The following is a 22203-nucleotide window of genomic DNA, read 5'->3' as shown; positions in this document are numbered from 1 at the left end:
TGGTGTCCTCTCACCTGTTAGTTCTACACTTTGGGCTCAGGAAAATCTTTACATTACTTTGCATGCTAGAAGTGGAGCTGCACTAACCTGAGGTGTCAGGAGATATATTCCCCTTGCAGGCCATCTGACTTTATAACTACATACTGAAGAAATGCATACTCTAGAAATTTCTAGCCTTCCTATGCTTCTCTTCTGGTACTTCATAACTACAATGCTATGAACCCTTACTTTCCTATACTAGGGAAAAGAAGTAGAAGGAATTGGAGCACTTATTCATCATCATCTTTTAAAAATGGTTGAGAGCAGTCTCATTAAAATCCTGAGTATTAGGAATCACTTCAGTATGCATTTTTCATTTATCCAGGGTTTTGGAAACATTGCTCTTAGGGTGAAGTCCTAAAGGAAATCACCTTTTTTGACCTAACAAACCCATTAGAATCAATTATATTGAGTTATACCAAGATGGAAGCTGACCCCATCAGCAACTTTCTATGACCTACTTGTGAAAAAGGTAAAGATAAAATTATCAAGAGTTGCACAGACCTCTAGTACCCAGAGGTCTGCTTGCTCTGCTCTCTTATTTACATATGCATGTCTTCTTCCTGCAGATCCTCATTAAACTCCCTGATCTTGTATGTGAATCAAAAGTGTCTTCCTCATCTCCCTTGCTGATGCTGAAAAGGCCTTCGATGCAGGTGAACTACAAATGTCTGTCTTACACTCAAAAAGCTCTCACGTCCTGGAAAAAACAATTAACCAAATTAACCAATTTCACATTCTGTAAATCCCATTAACGCATCTTATCAAGGCAACTGACTTCTGTTCCCAGAGTCTATCAATTTCCCAGAGCTCAGTCCCCTCCAGAGTTCCCCAAGGACTGTTCTACAGCATGTCTATAAAAACCCCTTTATCATCCTTCCATAGTAGCCATCCTGGGTTGCAGGTGATCAGGGTTTTCGTTCCTTCATCCTTTCTTTAAGCTACACTTCAGATAGTGACAATTCAGCTGATAATGCTTGTTTTGGTCCAGAATCTTCTCAGCTAACTGCAAGTCCAAGACAGGGGCTTCCTCTCCAGCAATGCAGGAGAAGAGGAGAGAGGACATCTCTAGCAGCAGGGAAACCTACATGTCTTTTCTGCCTCAGGGGGGTAGGCAGACCATGTTGCCAGCTGAAGACCTTCAGCTGTGGCCCTTAAAACTGCATGATGAGTCTTTAGATCAGTGTAACATTGCCAAAGCTCATCTAACTGTTAAATAGTGATAAAACAAATCATCAGTACCTCCCTAACACCACATCTAATGGCTATGCTTGAAGGATTAATGGGTTGGAGAGCTGGATGAGCTCTGCCAGAATGTTCCCAGACACAGTCACTCACAGATTTTAATGAATTTGGCCAGCAACCTCTCTTGGTACTTGCTGCCTTGCATATTCATATGAAAGGCTTTTATCAGAGCAAAGCCTTGAGTAAAGGCAGTGTGTCCAGACTGCACCAGTCTGGGTGAGCATTCCCAGGAAGCAGGGATTGAAACTGGGCTCAGGGGGTGTTGGAGCTCAAAGTCCACACATGCCCATTTGTGTAGTGAGCACTCATAGCTAGGTCCCCCCCATCTGGGCAGTAATGCTGGGGTGACAAGCAGCAAATCCTCCTCCAGAGTTCTTTGAGAGGAAACCACTAGCTCAGAAAAAAACTAAAACAGTCATGGAAATGGGCATGCTGAACCATTCTGAGTAGCTGGGAGTTGCTGTTGAGAGCAGTGGCTCAGGGTGCAGAAGTTTGCTCTTCTATCACTTACCCTCTCTCTGTGTGTGAAGACAGTGTATCAAGGTCATCTCTGGTACATAAGCTCATGCTGGTGAGCACAAGGCTGTGAAAATTTCAGTTATTTTGTCCTTTAGGAACCTGCAAAGAAAGAGTTGGAGGCCAGGTTGTGGTGCATCACACCGAGCAAAGAAAGGGAGATTTTGATTGTCTAATGAAGGCTCCCTAATTGACTTTCACTGGATCTTGTGTTTGTTCATTAATGTCACTTTACTCCACATTAACCTGTTCAAATACTAACCCAACAAAGCAAACTGTGTCAACCCTGTTACTTGTCTGATAACACATAATTGTGCTGATTAGATCTTCGCTTAATCCAAACCCTTAACTAAATCCTTAATTTGAGGTCAGCCTTTGAAGGTGCACTGAACAAATAAAAGTACCTTCTATCGAAGAGAGTCAGGCTTCCCACGCTCAGTCAATTGACCTCAGAAGCTCATAATGTCCAAAGGCCACAAATGAGCTTCAGGGCTCCTACAGGGTTTATGAAGCATAACAGAGCTTCTGTACAGCAAGGTGCTGGCTGGGACTGTCTGCTGCAACCCCCAGGTGGGACACACCAAATAGATTCTGCTAGGGAAGGAGCATCAGCCAGCCTTGCACAGGAGGAAAGGAAAAGTTATTGAATCTCTGCATTTTCTCAGTGCTGACTAAGAAATCAGATGTTGTTAGAATGAGTGTTCAGTTTAAAAACCTGGCAAGGCCAGATGTTCGTTAAGTGGATACACTTCAGCAAGTGCCTGCACATTAAAATACAAACTAAAAGTGAAAAAGTGAGTGCAACTGAAGCATTAAACAAACGTTGACAGGACATGCATGAGCACACACAAATTGCTGTGTTTACAGCACAGGATGCACAGAGCTCCCATTTGCATCTGAAGACATTTAATTGTTCATATGTTGCATACACACGTTCCCTTTTGCCTGCGGAGCCACAGCAAATGGATACATAAACAGGGGCACATAGCTACCTAAATGGCCAGTTCATCTGGCAGCAGACACTCACATCTGGGAGTGAGGCAGCTCCCAGTCTGCCCCAGCCGTGGGACATCACCTCCTGGAAGCATTCATCTGGTTGTCTGAGCCGACTGTCCATGCCACATGCTGGCTGCAGCTTTTGGGTGTCCCAGGAGCTACAGCATCCCCTGACCACCCTGACCATGCAACGCCAGCACTGCCCCAGTGCCTGTGAATGCACTTCTCTGGCTGACACCTCCTGTGTTCCTGCAAACAGGGAGGATAAACCACAAGCAGTTCTTTTAAATGAAATAATTCAGCTTTTACATTGCAGCAGTCAGATCCCAAAACTGCAGCAGATGTTACAGCAGGGCTCCAACTCCACTGTTCCAACAAGTAATGCAGTATCCGGCCATCTCTTGCTGTGACCAGGCACAAAAGCAGGCACTAACATCTACGTCTCCCACTAGCCTGTGAGGCAGCAACACCATTGTAATTCTGAGCAAGTCAGCAACATGGTCTGTGAGGTCCCATAATGGTTAATGCTTCCTTACCAGAGAGAGTTTTTCAGTAGACTCAGTCTGTACAATGTGTCATTACCCCCTCAGCTTTGATCGTCAATCTGAAGAGCATATCACCTTGGAGATTAACAAAGAAATTCTGGCTGCAAAGCTGCTGAAAAGGCCACTTTGGTTGATTTTCTTTTCATATTGCTCTCTGTTTCTGCTTCGCAGAACAGAAGGGCAATAAAAATTAATTTCATGATGTAATAAAATATTTGCCTCTGAGGTTTCTGGAAGCTGAAGCACTGGTATTTTATTAGCATACAAAAATTCATTATGGATATAAAAGTGTGATGACATGGTGTGGTTGCTAAACCTTAGGATATCACAGGCTTAGGACAATGTAATCAACCAGATGAAATAACATTTTAAACCAAACAAGTTTACAAACATTATCATTAAAAAGTAATAGGAAGTAAACTATTTCCAATCCATAACTGTTTTAATCTTCATGGAATGGGACTAAAAAAAGCATCATCAGCTGGCCCAAATGCCTCAGGATCTGGTTTTCAGTTTGGAAGGTCTGCCTTTCTGAAGATTGCCAGATGTTCACAAAGTTTCGGCTAATAACAGGCTATCTCTGTTTTCCATGGTTCTCTGTCCTCCCAAATTTCTTGAGCTCAGTCAAAAACCCCATTTTGCTCTCTTTCTTGCTGCCTGGCCTTGCAATAAGGTGGAACAGCATCTCCAGAACTAAGGAAAGGAGCATATCCTGATGACCTTCCTCTGAGAGTCAAAGCACTTAGCTGGAGGAAAGAAAGAGACTGCTTACTGAGTGTTACTAAGTTTTTTCTTCATTTGCCCAGACATTGTGTTCCCATGTTTAGGTCAGGCTTGGAATGTGCAGGACAAGACCATGACATAAGTTACTTTATGTTCTCAGTAAGTCAGAAAGATATTAACAGAGTGATTTTTCTGAAAAGATGCTTTCACTGGCAATGGGGGATGTTACAGTACAAAGCATTAAATTGCTGGCTGACAGTACGGAGTGTTTATTAAAGAAACTGCAGAAGCTGAAAAATCCACTGCAGGCACTCTGGTGTGTGGGGAGCCATCATCTTGTGGCATCCCTCAAAGTTTAATCAAATACACACAACTAAGTTTTACATTTTTCCTGATTTTTGCTGGGATAGAGCCAAGCTTCTTCCTAGCAGCTGCTTCAGTGCTGTGTTTTGGATTCAGTATGAGAACAATGTTGGTAACACACTGATGTTTTATTTGTGCCTCAGCAGTGCTTACCCTGAGTCAAGGACTTTCCAGTGTCTCCTGCTCTGCCAGTGAGGAGGGGCACAAGAAGCCAGGAGGGAGCACGGCCAGGACAGCTGACCTGAACTGGCCAAAGGGATATTCCACACTACAGAACATCATGCCCAGTGTATAAACTGGAAGAAGTTGGCTGGGAGGGATGGATCACTGCTGTGGGACAGGCTGGATATCTTTCAGCAGGGGGTGAGCAATTGTCTTGTTCATCCCTTGGTCTTCTTGGGTTTTATTCCTGTCTCCTGCTTTCCTTTTCTTTACTATTATTATTATTATTATTGTTGTTGTTATTATTGCATTTTACTTTATTTCCATTATAAACAATTCTTAACTCATGGGTTTTACCATTTTCTCCCCATCCCACTGACGGGTTGGGAGCAATTGTTGGCTGGGCTTAAGCCACAATAACTTTTGTTATCAGGAGGGCAGTAAAAATGAACCACAAAAAAAAAGCTGTTGTTTTACCAGCAACTGGGTAAGGTGGTGGATGCAAGAGCTGTGCTTTGAGTGTTTTGCAGAGGCTGAAATATTCCTGCATGAGCTGAAATAGCTGAAAAGCTGCTTGATATACCCAGCAAGGCAAAGCCAGGACCTGGTGGTGTGAGCAGGAGCGTCTCCATATGGTCAAATGCAAACAGAGAGCAAAGGGACAAGGTTCAGGAGCCTGTTGCAGCACCAAGGTAGAAAAAGCAGATGAAGGAAGCAGGAGAAAACTGAGCAAATGAATAGCATGGTTTTCAGCCTGGTCCGTGATCACCCTGTGTAGGCAGAGGCAGCACTGCCCATCACCTCTACGCAAACCTCATCCCACCGGCCCAAAGGAGGAGAGAGGTACATGAGAAGGGTGGGAAATGTCACTGAAGCAGTCAAAGAAAGGCAAGGAACCACCAGAGAAGGGTTTACAGAGTTACCATGACCAGAAGTTTTTAGGATGAGAAAGGGATAAAGGCCATGATCTGTCAGCTAAGCAACACTCTTCTCACCTTCACCCACACCAGCAACATTCAGACCAATGGGGTCTTTTGTAAATAACCAGACCAGATCCAAAGCAGTGACAACATTTTGTGGTTGGTCTCACTAGCCAAGCTAAAAACCTGGGGGAGCTCACACACCAAAGTCAAATTTTACCTTTGTTAACCTTGTTCTGCATCCTAGACTCTTCTCCACAGGGAAGGTTCATTGTCTGAAACACATTCATATTTTGCCTTTTATATCATAGCAAGTCAAGAGCATTTTTTAAGCATGACTGTGAGTAATTATTTCATAGCAATGCTCCTTTTTTTCCTATGAGTAGATTTCCTTATGTGCTGGAGAAAGCAGCAAGACCACAGCATGAATACCAGAAAAATATTTTTGCAAGCCACAGCGAGCCTTGGGTTGTTGATACCACAGGACCCTCCATCTCAGAGGAACTCTGGTGAGCCACTGGAATCCCTGGGTATTTTGGGAAGAATTAATCACATTGGGTTTTTTCCTTCCTATTCCTAATGTCCCCTCAACCTGCAGTCATGATGGATGAACATGCTAAAATGCCCAGCAATCACTGAAAACTGTTGCCTCCTCCATTTCACCATGAGCACCCTGTACTGCCCTTTCTTTGGAGCATTCAGTCCATGAACTCCCAGGAATTTCTAAGTTTAGTGTTTTGGAGGGCAGTGTTGTTGCCCAGCATTGCTTTTGTCATAGTGTCCAACATCATGGGTTTTTATAGCCAGGCTTCAGTCACACTGACAGCCACGGGTCTTTGGGATTGAACATTTCTTTGCCAGGTAGGTTGAGGATATTTAGAAGATATATATGGAAAGGCAAAAGTTCTGGAACCATTCAGTACCCTGTATTTATACCTACAACACAATCACCTGAAACTGGTAAGGATAGCTCTCAGTGACCACACGCTCCTTTCCAGTCTTCCTTCTTCACTAATCAAGTGGAACTGAGCCACAGGCAGAATGCAATTATGTAGGGAGGCTCAGTTAGGCATAATAAAAACATCCCACCAAAAGGAGCAATCTGTGAAATGGCAGCAGTACCAAGAGACCAAGCAGTGACAACGCTCAGGGCTTAATAACTGACAATGAAGTGTAAAGACAAATAAAGATTAATACCATTTTGGTCTTCTTCAGTGAGGACATTATGTTGCAAGACAGGATATTTTTTCTTTCATGGTAATGGACCTGCTCTCTCTCATATGACCTCTCCACACAGAAAATTACCATGTGTAATTGCTCCAGCAGAGTGATGCTCTTAATGCAGTTGCTCTTTAGCTAAGATCACTTCTTCTCTGAAAATAATAGATTTTGATAAATAGTCGGGAGTTCAAAGAAGAGCAGTGAAAAATCCAATGAAACCAGGCCAATTTTGTTACTTTCCAATCTTGCATATGGTTACAGCAGCCTATTCACAGCACGCACAGAGTCCTGTGGGAAGGTTAGTGAAGTTAAATAGGCAGCTGCTAGATGACAAAAACTAAAAAGGTATAAAGAATGCAATGGCTATTACCTAGGCAGGAGACATCGTAACTGTCAACCACCCTGTGCAGAGAGAGAACAGCCCACCACAGCCTATGGAGTAATTTTCCCTCCTGAGGAATCCAATTGTAAAGATCACCATGAAAAAGTATTAAATTGACCTTGGAGATAATACTAATAGAGAGCAGAGAGATGGACAAAATTACTTAAAAACATCTTCCTTTTTTATAAAACTCAGAAGAAGAAGTGATGGTATGCATTTTTTCTTTCATTTGAAAGGCTTGCCTAAGTAAGATTTTTTCAAAGGAATTTCTCCTGACAGCATGCTGAAAATGAAGACTTTTCTTTGATAGCAGCAAAGCGCATAAATGATTCACTGGAAAGGGGAAAAAAATCAGAGTCAGGGTGACAAAGACGCTAAGCAAATGTCAGTGTGAAGAGGCATTTCCGAGAGCTGGTAAACAAGCTTCCATCCTTAGTACATGCCAACTTGTGGACTAAGACCTCAGGACCTGACTTTCAAGTAAGGATTAATCAAACTTCCATTTCTGCAAGTGCTGATGAGAAACCGTGCCTGTATCATTGCACCGCAAATAAGTTTTGAGTGGAAATGTCAGCAACAAGACACCTGAACTTCCAGTCTGTGGGGAGAATAAGAAAAATGATTAAGTAAAGATACAAAATGATCACGGAGTAGCAAGAGACCTTCCCTTCTAATTAAACTGTTTCTGAATTGTGGAACAGATGGTAAAGAAACGTGTCTGATTTCAGGGTGGAGTCTGACATCACTTAAGGGACGTAGTTGCCTATGATTGGAGATAACTGGATTTGATAATCTTTAAGTCATTTTCTTTCTTGTGATTGTGTGTCCCTAATTCTATTCCCTCTGGAAACAGTTATAAATGGTTCTTTGGTTTTCACAGGGGCATGATGGCATAAGGATGTGGCACCTGCCACCATGCTCAGTGCCTCTGTGCACTTGGGGAACACTAGTATTGACAGAATGGTTTCTGAGCATGCCCACCATCAAGCAGCACAGAGAGCTGCGTGTATGATGGCTGTTCAGCTCAGTGCAGCTGTGCCAGCACTGCTTGTCAAAGCAGGTGCTCCTCTCTTTTGCCTGGAATGACAGCAACGAGAGGCTTCCCAATGCACAGCTGAGAGGTACACCAAGTATCAAGTGCCTCAGTGAGAGTCCTGTTTTGTGGGATCAGCAAGGTACTTCACCAAATATTTTTCTGGGCTCTTTTTGAGATGTAGGGATGCTTCAGGGATACAGCTGAAGAAGTATCTCAAAGGCATGCAGAAATGAACGACTGGCCTGGACACCACAGATAGGAGATCACAGTCATGTCTGCACTTGGCCTTGACAACTCTTTGATGTTTCATTATATTGTCTTCAGGCTTGTTGCCAGGCCCATTGCTGTCTGGTCCCACTCACGTTCTGGCCATTACTTGATTTTAACTTGGTCCCCATCCCTGAATTTAATAGGGCCTAACTGTGCACTGTGGTTGAAAGTGAAGGCCTGGCCCCCTCTATTTTACACTCCTTCCAGCACCCTTATGCTGTGCAAAATAAGTTAAAGGTATTAGCAGATACAGATGGCTGGGTGTCAGCTAGAAATGGTTCTGCACAACCAGGGAATGAAGGAATCAATGCCTCCAGGCATGGCTGCAACAACTGGCAAGCATTTCAGGTTCAACCCAACCACAACACCCAACCCTGCTACTCTCCCATATTTCTTCTGGAATGATTATTTGCAAGCCTACAGAGAAGCAGAATAGTCCACTGCTTTGTTGGTTTGTTTTTTTAGCCAGATTCACCTCTGTGCCTTTTCCACACGCAGTCCCACAGGCAGACAAAGCAGCAGACCTCAGGAGGCAATTTCAGGAGGAACTTTCATGAGCTCCTGGCTAGGAATAAAGTAGGCAAGAGCTGCTAAAACCAGTCCAGCCACTGGAGAAAGTATACCAGCTTGTGGCTGATCCATTTTCCATTATATTCATGGCAAAAGACATTTCCTTTATCTTTTGAGCTTCCAGAGAGGGGAAGAGAAGCTAAGCTCACAGCAATTGTCCTTTCATAGGCAGGATGCAACTGGGTGGTTTTGGAGGCAGTGAATGAAGATGATTAATTATTGCTCACTTTTTCACTCCATCAGATATACAAGAGATGTGCCTGTCATGCTGACAGTCTCCCTGCTCAGCCCTCTGTACACACAGCGTGAGTGGTGTGATTCAGTCTCACACGCCACCTTCTGAAGGGAAGAAACAGAGCCATGAGTCAGTGGGACATGGTTCCAAGTGTCCTTAACACAGTAGTGTCAGTCTTATTGAGCAGCACTGAAATATTTATTAAACACAAACACGGGAGCAATTGTTTTTAATTTGGCAATGCTATCTGAAGAGTAAGAAGACAAAGCACAGATCAGCTTAATAAAAATATTTCATTTCAGAATAATCCTTACCTGGCTACATGGAATTCAATGAAGGAAATAGAAAAAAAACATTAACTATAGCATTATAATGAACTGTGGGACATAATAATAAGTGTGAATTCCTTTTCTTGATACCCACTTCCCCTTTGTGTATGTACCAGCCAGGAATCACATATCAGATAAAAGAGATGATAGCTATGCTAAAGAAATATAGGACCCTTAGCTGGGCTAATGGCCCAGCAAGTGTTAAAGCCTCATTAGTAACGACAATGGAAATGAATAATGACTGTAATAAATAATCACTTGGCCTTTAGATAAGATGTATTTTATTTCCCATTGTGTATGCCAGAAGTTAAGAGTATTTATAAGCTACAGTCACAAATGACTGGCTTGTGCTAAATGTAGCTGGGAGTAGGCAGACAAAATTTTCCTGGAAGTCTCTGGGCCAAATTCAGATGTCAGCCATACTTTAGCAGTACCACTCATCCCCTATCTGCAGGAGCAGTATTCAATTTTGTGCTTAGAGTATTTGAAGGAAATGGCCATAAGTGTAGTCATAAAGTTTTGCACAGTGTCCCTATTCTTTGAGCACCGGTGTAGACGTAGGAAACCAAGAGAGGAACCAAAAAAAGTCCACAGGAAGGAAGCCTTTCCCAAAATCTGAAGGGTCACAGCTTCCTTGCATGGGAATGGTCAGGCACTGAGGCAGGAATGGGCTGATGCTCTTTTCAGTGGGCTGATGCTCTTTTCCCTCGGACAGTGTCAGTGGGAAAGTGCCTTTTCCTCACACACAATATCCCCCTTCCTGCCTTCCCCAGGAAATGTGCAACCCCCATGAGCATAAGTAGAAGCTGCCTTACAGAGGACTGCTGTGGGCAGAGTTGGGCAGGCATCTATGGTGTTTACTCCTCCAGGTGCTCAAGGGTTTGAGCAGACCAACTCCGGAGACACTGTGAAATCGCTGGTCATTCAGTGATGCTTCAGGACTCATAAACTCAGAATAAACCAGAGCAAGAGATTCCTTAAACTTGCCAGCCAGTGGCACCTCATCCTGCAAAGAGGAGCAGTTGGGCTGTACCTCCAGCCCTCAGAAAGTGTCTAGCTTATTTCTTTCCATTTCACAGAGTCCAGAATACTTTGGTGGATTTCATTTTCCCTATTCCCAGCGTTCACTTTTTACCCATTCACAAAGGAAGAAATATGTTACTAACAGACCAGAATGCTAGAAACATTAAAAAAGTGGTGACAAAGCTGGGGAAGTGAGGAGCTCTGCCAGCTAGCTGTGGGCCAGTGTTTTTCAGCCTGTGATGTGATTCACCACAGGCATGTCCATGGTTTCCAGGAAGGTGCAAAAGCCCAGAAGTCAGGTGTAAGTCAAGTGCAAGTGGTAGTCCTCTTGTTTGGCTTTAATGTACCCCTTGAAATACCCCACAGTCCCTGTCAGGGAACTCTGACCATAGGCTGAACATCACTGTCCTATCACTGCAGCTATTAGAAAGGAGACAATGTCACTTGAGAGGCCACTTTCACAGCCACTGAAGCCATGGGGAGCTGCTTTTAGGGGCACAGGGGGATGCAGGAAAGATCCATTTCCCATTCCTGGAAATCTGTTACCCCTTTCTCTGGAGCAGTGAGGCTGCCTGGTACCCTTGTGCTAAGCTGCTGAAGAGAGAAATGCTCGTCTACTACAATTCAGTGTATATTGTCAAGACAATTTGGGCATTACAGTCCATTTTTTTAGCTGTTAGAGTCACTACAGATTCTTCTGATAAGCAAAAGTTTTTACATAAATTTGGAGACTTTCAGCAGAGAGCACTGCAGTTCCTGTGATATCTACACCTATGAAAAAACCTGTTTGGTAAAGAGGAAAAAGGAGAAGGTCTGTTGGATTAGTGACTGCAACAATATAATTTCTAGAAAAGACTAGAAGAGGGGATACTCAGACTCAGATAACATTTGCTCTAGTGGCATGATCTGTTGTAAACCTTGAACAGTGAACAAAATGTGAACAGAGACATATTAAAATGTCAAGCTGCAAAACCTACAAGCAACAGGGAGTGTAATTACCCGGAGAAGAAGTGGAAGGCCTTCTTGAAAGCCAGTTTCTTTTCTTTGTACCCCCGTTCTCCTTGCAGTTTTGTGCTGTCTCTCAGAGAAGTGGATGAGTTATGAGCAAAGCTGGCTAAAACATGGAGATATTTGAAACCTGCCTGGATGTGATCCTGTGCAACCTGCTCCAGGGGAACCTGCTTTAGTGCAGGAGGAAGGAGGTGCACTAGATCACCCCCAGAATCAGCAACACCAGCCATTCTGTGATGTGTGGTTCCATGATAAGTAGAAGCAGGAACTTCTTAAAACTCAATATATATATTTTAAATGTCAATGAAATGTGAAGGAAAGCCAGCATATTTCTTATAAACAACTGTTATGAGGAGATGAAACAACTGATGGGGTATGAAAGAGTCTGAGGATGGCAACACCTAAAGGAAATAGTATCACAACAGTTCTTTAGGCCCCAAAATCATTCAATAGATTACACTGAATGTCTGTCATCATACCAAGCAAAATCTCTGAAAGTAAAATCACATCACTGTATGACTGACCTTTCTTCAGACAAAAATTTAAAATATGCATTTTCAAAGCATTATGTTTATGAAAGAAAATGCAGATTTTGAGACAAATTATTTATATGAACAATATAGTTTATGGCAGTGAGAGTCATCAGAAATAGTGTACTTTTCACAACTTAAATGCAGCAAAATACACAAACCCAGCTTTTGTTTTCCAGAAAAATTCTGTTTTCTAAAGCAAAACAGAAGTAACTTAAATATATTATTGAAAATATAATATATAATAAACTATAACACACATATAATGTAACAATCAATAATAAAATGTCATATATGAAATATAAATTACTAAAATATATTAAAATATAATAGTATCATTGTTTTTTTATTAATGTCTTTGGTTCTTTCTCTAATCAAATAAGATGTACATCCATGATCCAATTCTTCAAAAGAACTAATTTTCCAAGACAAAAGGGTTATGAGTGTATAAAAGCATCCCCTAAGGAATCCAAACCTACCAAGCTCCATTTTATATTGTATTTCTCTAAGTCAAAAATGTCTGCAGTGAATATTGTCAAACTCAGTCTCTGTGAGAGATCCTCTGAGCCAGGTTTCAGCTCAGAAGAAATTGTTTTTCCTGTGAGGAGAGTGAGGAAGTCACTGAAATCAGAGCATGATAATGGCCTGGTCTCCTAAAGTTTAGGTATAATATTTCCAGTTGGCAGCACTGTACTCTATCGAGGGATTCAGTGGACACATTGGTACCCATGAGGACAAAGCTCAGGGGTTTTCTGTGGATGCCTGAGGTGTAGCAAACATAAAGTGAAATATACATTATCCATGGCATCAAATCAGTATACAGCATCTCTCTGAAGGGTTTTCATGGCAATTCATAGCTGTTTTGGGGCCTTTCAAATGTCTGGATTTCAGGAGGGCAGACCTGCCCTATGTGATAAATCTTACCTGAAAATTCAGTGGTGGAGGGCAGACCACTGGGCACCCCATTTCCTCATGGACTGGCCTGGCCTCAGGGAGGATGGAGGTGGAGAGGGACCCTTCCCACTGGGACTACAGATGTTGGGGAGAAGTCCTGGGCAGGTGAGAAATGCTTCTCCAGCCTCCAGCCACTGCTGGCCTGCCCTTGTCCCATGGGGCCATGGGATGGACAGGAAATGGAAGCAGAGAAATGTTGCTGCAATGAACCCAATCACAAGGGGCACCCTGTGGACTGACTGGATTCCCTGGCACATCAAAAAGCATTTTATAACTGTAAGACACGCACCTTTGAAAATTAAACTGCAATAGAGGTCATGCACCCTCTTGTTCTCCATCCCCTGACTGCAGGATTTCTCCTGCAGACTAATTTTACTCAAAGTAAAGCAAAGTATGGGTGAGATTCAGTTTCAAGTGAGCAGGTTCTTTTTCAGTACAGTGCTCTGTACAAATTACTCTGTCAAGAAAATGTTACATTTCAAGATTGGAACTCTTAATATCTGACAATGCCAAAATTTTGGCTAATACACTGAAGGTGATGCAGCTTTTAAGGGGGTGAGGGAAGCTAAGTTATCATTGCTAATTATGCATTTCCACTTCCCAGACCTCTTTCATGTGTCTGAAAAAAATTCCTCCTCCCCCAAGGTAATACAATCAGCCTTTGGTCTAAGGAGGGTTATAGTGAGAATAAAGCACGAGCTCAAAATTCAGACCAATTCAGGTCAATTTTATCTCACTTGTCATTATCCCCCTATAAGTGAGCCTCTCCCTCTTGGCCATGAAGAGAGGCACTTCCAATTATCCCCTCCTAGAAGGACAAGTGAACCACCTCTCTGAGAGGTGCCCATCTCTGTTTGGCTCTTTTGCAGAGGAGGCTTAGACATTTACCTTGGATGAAGTGCCCAATGTTTCAGTAGCTATGCTTACATACGAGAAAACCAGGAGAGGATGGCCTTGAGGAGCTGTCAAGGCTGTGATTTTTAAAAAACACTTCAGTGAGGAGGGGCATGGACTTCTCAGGGAAAATAAACAGCTTCAGCTGGTCTCAGCTGTGTATCACAAAGAAGCTAGGGTGACCAAAGCCTGTAAAGATGTTTTGCAAGAAATCTCCTCCCTCCAAAAACACACCTCTAAATGAGGGACCAGAGACATGTGTACAGCCAGCAAATACTCTCTCTGCCTCATTTAATCAAGACAGCAAGATTGGCTCTGAGATGAAATTAAATCAATTTTCTGATGAAAAACCCTTGGAATTAAATTTCTATTAAATATTTCACCCCTCTCTGTTTTCTACAGATTTCAATTTAGTGTTGCAAAAACTATTATGAGCAAGTACACTATACTCACACATTGACAACTAAGGTATTTTGATTGGGAAGAAACATTTTGTACACAGTGCAGTTTCCTCATGTTTCTGTACTTTAGTGTCAGCAAAATCAGCAGCCAAAAAAGCTCTTTTGACAGGTGCTTCATGACAGCCCCATGGAAACTCCATAGTCCACTTCAGCAGTCAGATCACACAACACAGCCAAAGTGGGGGAGAATGGCAGGTCTGAAGTATTTCAAGTTTTTTCTCAAAATGTGTTTTCTACTGAAAACTTTTGCCCAACTCCCCTTCACTTCCTTTAAAAATGTCATTGGAAAAGACCCTTTTGCTAGTTTTTTACACAAGACAAGTCTGTCCAATGTGCAGACAGGAACCTGACCCAGGCTTTCACTGTACCCAACCTCCAGAGCACTTTGTGCCCCCAGTTTCAATCAACAGCAGGGGGAACTGGGAATGTGTGACACTAACAGGACACAGGTCTCTCTAGGCCAGCAAAGGTCCAGATAATTGCACAGTTAACTAAGGATGGAGTAGGGAGGGAGATGAGGAGAGCTGGAAGTTCATCCGTCACACTGCTGGCTCTCTAGGAGGATTCCACTACAGACAAACTCACTCACAACCACCCAAAAGCAGAGCTCTGTGCTGGACATTTGCAGGACTGTCAGCTTCATCCTCACTTTGCTAATAGCTAAACTACAGTTTTCATTATGCAATTGCCAGGGGATTTTGGGGAAATCACCAGGTTCTAGGCAGGGCTCTGAAAATACAATCCTGCCACCAGTCCATAGCAGCTTTAACACTGTGGCTTGTAAAAATCTGTAAATAAACTCTTGTGAGGAGCTAATATAGAATTTTTCCTTGGAACCACAGTTGGGAGAGTGAATATCTCATTCATTTAATGTCCTTTTTTGTTTTGTTTTCTTCTAAAAACATACGGGTCTTTTTACTAGCTAGTGAGTTGCTCAATACCAATACCAGAAATAGCTTTTGAAGAAAAACAGTTTCTTAAAAAAAAATCTTTACTAAAGATACTGTTGAATGTTTAAAATCATTTAAAGATAAAGATAAAGATAAAGATAAAGATAAAGATAAAGATAAAGATAAAGATAAAGATAAAGATAAAGATAAAGATAAAGATAAAGATAAAGACACTCCCAAAAAATCTTATGTTCTCTAAAATGCATGGGTTCCTGGCTTTGAACTGGTATGATAGCTTGAAAGGGACCTCAAGAATCATGCGGTTCAACCTTTCTTGGCAAAGACATGCTCTAGACAAGATGGGCCAGCACACTGTCCCTCTGAATCTTAAGTGTCCACTGTTGGGGAATCCACCTCTTCCCTGGTGAGACCTACCAGATCCTTTAAAAAGAAACCACACACACACAAATATTTTATGTGCATGCCTTATACATCATTCACTTGAAAGCTAAATAAAAGTGGGCATGAAGCTTTGAAAAGAGGAAGGAAGGAAGGAAGGAAGGAAGGAAGGAAGGAAGGAAGGAAGGAAGGAAGGAAGGAAGGAAGGAAGGAAGGAAGGAAGGAAGGAAGGAAGGAAGGAAGGAAGGAAGGAAGGAAGGAAGGAAGGAAGGAAGGAAGGAAGGAAGGAAGGAAGGAAGGAAGGAAGGAAGGAAGGAAGGAAGGAAGGAAGGAAGGAAGGAAGGAAGGAAGGAAGGAAGGAAGGAAGGAAGGAAGGAAGGAAGGAAGGAAGGAAGGAAGGAAGGAAGGAAGGAAGGAAGGAAGGAAGGAAGGAAGGAAGGAAGGAAGGAAGGAAGGAAGGAAGGAAGGAAGGAAGGAAGGAAGGAAGGAAGGAAGGAAGGAAGGAAGGAAGGAAGGAAGGAAGGAAGGAAGGAAGGAAGGAAGGAAGGAAGGAAGGAAGGAAGGAAGGAAGGAAGGAAGGAAGGAATCCATAAAGTGTTTATGTGTGTTTTAGTGTAGACTACTTTTTGCCTAAATCTAAAGCTCAGAAAAATCCCCAAGTCCCTTTGTAAAACTTTTTGTCAAGAGTGGTGATTTTACAGCCTGCATGCACCATATTTTTGGCAGGATGATGAGCTCTGAGATGGGATGAATCTTTTGGGGTCAGTGGATGGTCTTGCAGGTCACACAGCCCTCCAGTCCTGCAGGTTTCCTGTACCAGGGAATGACCCTGGCCACTTCACCCCAAACACTGGAAAAGCAACCTAATTCCTAAAACCTTCCAAAAGCTCTCATAGGCTTTTTGATCCCAAACACCTCCCAGAGTCCAAACAGAGACTCAGGTCCTTGGAATACTGTGGTGAGCCAAACCAGGGCTGTGAGGTGAGGCTGGTTAGGGTCAAGCTGCTTGGCCATGCACAACAGGTTTTCTAACAGCAGGATGAGTGCATGCATGAATCTGCATGTATGTCCCATGTGCACAAACACGATGCTGTTGTCACCCAGCCCACAGCATGACTAGCAGATCCTTTAAAAAGAAACCACACACGCACAAATATTTTATGTGCATGCCTTATACATAAGGCATGGGCCAAATGACTTGCCCACACAGTTCTAAAATGTACCCTTTTCCTCCCTTTGGTGCCAAGGAAGTGTTATTGACTACAAATGGTGACAGGGAGAATTGCACAATCCAGTCCATACGTATAAAAACCAGCAGGCTGAGCATAAATGTCTATTTGAAGGAATACAGATGAATCAGTAATGATATTAGAGTGATTAGCCAACTGCCTTAATTGATATGTACAAAACCATATGTGCTTATAAGCTTACAAATGCTAACTCACGCTTATCACCATCTGCGCAGAAAAGCCACAGCAAATTTACTTTTTCTAAATGCAGGTTTGCCATTTTAAAAGAAATGGGCTGAGAAGGGTGGTGAAAGGCTGTGCCATGAAATGTTCTTTGCCAGTAGCACAGGAGTCGCTCAGACCAGATTTATTTAGTGACTATAATAGAGCTCAATTATTGTTCAGGTCAGTGCAAAGACATGAGAGAAATGTAATAACCAGCTTTTCAAATACAAAAATAAAGGCAAGTTTTTAAGAGAAATTATGAGGAAGGCCAGTTGCACATTGGCTCCCCTTCCTCTGCAGCTTTCTCCAGGCTCTTTCGTAGAGTTGTGTATGAACCCACAGCTAAAAAAGGTGAAAGAAGGGTAATACAGAAGTGACTAAAGGATATACAAGTCCACAGGCAAATCTCTGGTCACTGCAACTTCTGCTGGAAGAGCAATGATGGCTGGAAATAGTTAAGTATTTTTTCATAGAGTTACTGTGACAGTGCCTGACTGTAGGTACAAGTTCTTACCTTCAGAGCCAAGGTAGAGAGGGAGCTTAAAGTTGAGCTGCTGTATACATTCATTCCAAGCACCTGTGTTTTCCCATCCCTTGGCAGGAGAAATATGTTTCAGATCACCCATAGTGAAGGGCAATCAGTCCTATTTCTGCTAATATAGGCAGAGCACAAAACTACAGTGTTGATGGCAGCTCTATGCCTGACCCTGTGGAGACAACTGACATCCAACCTGGCATAAAGTCCGCAACGTAATTTGGTCCTTCTGATCCAGGAGAGCGAACTTGGTGTCACGTATTGGCTTTGAGAAGTAACAAGTACCCTGTAAGATTATGGGATGAATCTATGAAGATATTTGGGAGTTAAATTCTGCTTTAAATGAGGAGATAAGGGGGAAATAGTGCTTACACATCCCGATGGCCTCAAGGCTAAGTCACTTGCTTTAGCAACACAGCTGAAAATTTTATGCTGGCTGTCTCCACAGAAAGATCCATCAAAATTTGCTGTGGTACACCTTGCCATTTTTGACTCAGGCTTCATGGCAGAAGACTATTAAGACAGAAAAATTGATAAGGATCCTCCTGACATTTCTGAAACATGGAAGACATGAATGTGTGACAGGGGCAGGTGAGTTACTCTCATTTTAAAAATCTTGACAGCGCTGTGCATTAATAGTGTCATAAATATTGTATATGTGCTGCAAAGGAAACTGAGAAGTTGTTATAATTCAGTTGTCACCATTGTGTGGGCACTGTGTTGTGTCTGGGTGACCTGCAGGCTCAGAATAATAATGAGGGTGATTCATCAGACCTCACCAGCCACGAAGTGGAGAGGGAGTATATGGTGGGTAAAGGCTTTGATCACATTAGACAACAGCAGCTGAAGGAAGGTTTGGACAAGAAGATGCATGTGAAAAGTGTGATTATTAGACAGGTCCCAGTGGCTCTCGAATGACAGGGAATCCCTGGGTGCTGGCAATAAGTGTCAGTCACGGCCAATTTAACAGGCACACCTGAAACAACTCACTCCAGAGGAGCTGGCAAACATCACAGGGGTGCAAATAAGTAAGGAACTGGTACAGGAGCCCCTGACGTGCTCCCGTCCTACCTGATGCTTCTGGCCATTGCACCTCAGGAGCAACAATGACTGGTAAAGCACAGTCAGTATGGGAGCAAACTACAGGCTATGATCCAGTTTGGATTTGGGCAAATAATGTCACAGGAACACAGATACCAAGTCATATTTGGTGGCCACTGGTACCTTTCACATGTGGCCAAAGCAGTATAGCTTCAGTGCTTCCTGAGCCAGGCATTTACAGAGCAAATTAGTCCTTTGGGAAGCAGCTGCTCTGGAAAACCCAAGAAACCGTCTCAGCTCTGAGACTGTCTGGGTGTTTCTTCAGCTGGGGTATCCCACTTTCCCCATCTCCTGCCTCCAGTTAAAGAAATCTGCACGCAGGATTTCACAAGTCCCAGAATGGTGTAGCAAGAGCAAGTCATTTGCATTCACGCAATTGCTACTCTGAAAAAGCACACTCAGACATGTAAAAGAGAACTGAACTTGGCCTCTGTCCCATGAAACCCACATACCACATAGCTTACCATGTAAATATAGCAAATTAAGTCAACTAAAAAAAGTACATAACACAAAACAGTTCAGGAAGTACTGGTTTTATTCAAGGTGTTTAGAGGTGCATGCATACATTAGCACCTTGCTCAGTAGAAGCCTGGGGTCAAAGCTAGAGCATGAGAAAAATGAAATGTACATCTCTAAAATGTGCTGGCAGGGCACCAAAATAGTGGCCTTAAAACCAAAGGAACTTACTGTATTTTCACCCAACCATAACATGTGGTACAGAGCCCACACGACCATAAGTCAGAGTAGCACACATTAGATGCACTGATGGATTTGAAAAGCAATAGTAAATATGGAGCCAGGATCCAATGACAATATTCAAAGGCATTTGTGATTCCAAAACTCAGTTTTATGGCAAATATAGCAAAAGAGATCAACCATAGACCTGTACGTCAATAGTTACACTCTTGCAAAAGAGGACCAGGAGGAACTTGGTAGTTAATCTAAATCACCTTTGTCCCAAGGAAGAGTCAATGATACATTTTCCAGCCCCACAAGGGCTTGTTAACCCCACATATAAAAGCCTCCAGTAACTGCAAGTTAAGCTGTGCATTTCCTTCCTACAGACATGGCAAGGAAGTTTTTCTTTTCAAAAAGACCTTTAACAAATTTGAAGGCTGTATAAATCCTTCATTCTGTACACTCTGCTGACCCAGTTACTTCAGTCCTCCTGTGGAGCCCATGCTTTTGAGATGTGTCAGCAGTGGTGTTCTTCTATGGGTTCCCTCCAGCTGATTCCATTTGCTTTGAAGTGCAGCATCCAAAATCAATCTTAGAGCTGCAGCAGAGGCCCTTCCAGTGCCAACCAGAGCAGCAGGAATATTTAATTTGTGCTGCAGGCTAAACAGATTTCTATATTCCCCACTGTAACACTTACCTCTTTCTTTTTTCATCATATAGACAGAGTTGCCTTGTGTTGAACCTGCAATTAATGGAAAACTCCAGTCTTTTCTGCAGATTTGCTGAAAACCAAGTATTCTCCATTAGATATTCCTGTACAGGGATACTTCTACCTGAGTGTGCTACCTTGAATTTTTACTTCTTGAAACTGACCCTCTTTATTTTCAGACTATGCCTCTCATTTGGGAATATTGTCACAAATTTCTGGTCCTTTCTTTCAGCATGTTAGCAGTTCCTCACAGGTTCATAGGCGTCATCCAAGTCATCAGAGGGAGCACAGAACAGAGTTATAGCACAATTACAGCATCTCTTTAGAGCGTGTAATACTTGCTGGTATTTTAATCTGTAAGAAAATCTAAAGCCATGGCCACTAACATTTACAGGTGGTACAAAAAGTCATGTACGAAATAATGACAGGTCAATGATACAAAGAGGTCTGGATAATTTTGTAAAATGGGTTCATCTGACAAGTATGAGTTTTAATATGTCAAAATGCAAATCACAAGCATCTTTGGAAATTAACAATGTGGCTCACACCTGTGGGATGAGGAAGTGTGTTTTTGAAATGGGGACTCTCAAACTTAACCCACTGAAAAGGGACCTTGAAGAAAAACCACAGCAGGGCGTAACAACACTTGCCCAAGTAAGCAGTGAATCACAAAACAGGAAAAAATATCCAAGGAAGGGACATTTTAGAGTCAGAATGTCTCCTACATAAATATTTCCCAAGTTAAAATTAAATTGACAATTTATTTTTCTAGGACACCACCCATGCACTTCTTTCAGATACTTTCCCACCTGCTCATCATATCATATATGCATATCAGCACCTAATGTCTGCACTATCAGCATGACTGCTTACTCAATGAAAGGAGCAGTGACATTTGTACTGCTGTCACACACAAGGACAGAATTAAGGTTTGTGTATTCAAGGCATCAGACACATGTTTAGAAGAGGGGACAAAATGCTGCAGTCCCCAGAGGAGTCTACAATAACCTATTTCAAACTTTCAAAGTCTTAGCCTGTATCACAGAAACTGCACAAACCTGTGATTTCCATTTCTGAAAGTTTTGAGCAAGCAAGTCTTATGTATTCCAACTTGTCAGTATGTCTGATCACAAATAATGCTTACGTTTAAAGGACTAGTATGGCTTTACAGCTGAAGAGATGAGGCTGAGAGCTCCATTCTGAAATCCTTAGTGCTGCACAGCTGAGCAGAGACCACTGAGATGGAGTAATTTCCCAGGGACAGTTAGAAACTAAAGAATTGAATAAAGTTCTTCAGTGCCTGAACCACTAACAGAACACATTTTCTAAGGGTTCATCAAACAGCAGAACTTTTTTTTTTAATTTCCTGCTAACAACTTTCCACCAACAGGAAGAAGTACAGTGTCAGACCTCCATATATCAGCATTCTCAACCAAAAACTGAAAATGCAGGTGGAGTCTGGTTTCTTCTACAGCATCACAGATAGGGAATGTCAGATCCTCAGATCTGTAAATTGAACACAGACTTTCCAAACTGGGTAGAGAGTGTCACCCATCTCATCCAGCCCATTACTTCCAAGGATGGCTGTCTCAGATACTTTGGAGGCTGGTGTGAGACCCTTCCTGTACCAAGGGCAGGATGATGAAACGTTGTTCTTGAAAAACCTCTGGCTGTTTTGAAAATAGCATCATAGAGAAGGCAATCTATCTAAAGCCTACAAGCAGATTCATCCCAGCAGACTTTAGAATCCAGTGCCTAGAATTCCTTGGAGAGCTTGAAAAAGTTTGGAGAAGACTTCTTTTTGCTCGTCTGTGATACTGAGAGAGAACTACCAAACCAGTTTTTCTTAGCTGAGGTACAGCTCTGAAATCTCCTTAATTTTCCATATTTTTAATGTCTAACTGCCTGAACTGGTCCCATACAGCACCGTACAGATTCAACCTCTTGTAATGTATTTAAATATATGCAATAAAAGTGTGGCTACAGTGCAATTAAAGTGCCATTTCTGTTCA

General features: G+C 42.5%; 2 long non-coding RNA genes across 5 annotated transcripts in view; one reads left to right on the top strand and one right to left on the bottom strand.

The window, feature by feature from the left end:
• The window catches only part of LOC135296368 (uncharacterized), an 82420-nt gene that overhangs the window by 9604 nt on the left and 50613 nt on the right, over positions 1–22203 (bottom strand). For all 3 annotated transcript variants that reach the window (XR_010358431.1, XR_010358429.1, XR_010358430.1), the window contains one exon: positions 1796–1902. This is a non-coding gene — a long non-coding RNA (uncharacterized LOC135296368). The remainder of the gene's footprint in view (positions 1–1795; positions 1903–22203) is intronic.
• On the top strand, positions 4474–22146 carry LOC135296369 (uncharacterized). Of its 2 annotated transcripts, none has more exons than XR_010358433.1 (4): positions 4474–4790; positions 5896–6018; positions 18152–18294; positions 21344–22146. It is a non-coding gene; the product is annotated as an uncharacterized LOC135296369 (long non-coding RNA). The 2 variants fall into 2 exon arrangements; XR_010358432.1 differs by having other exon boundaries at positions 4476–4790; positions 20203–22144.

The sequence above is a fragment of the Passer domesticus genome, chromosome 3, assembly GCF_036417665.1.
Source record: "Passer domesticus isolate bPasDom1 chromosome 3, bPasDom1.hap1, whole genome shotgun sequence".
Classification (NCBI taxonomy): domain Eukaryota; kingdom Metazoa; phylum Chordata; class Aves; order Passeriformes; family Passeridae; genus Passer; species Passer domesticus.
Note: the sequence above shows the minus strand (reverse complement) of the source record. Positions and strands in the feature narration are given on the sequence as shown.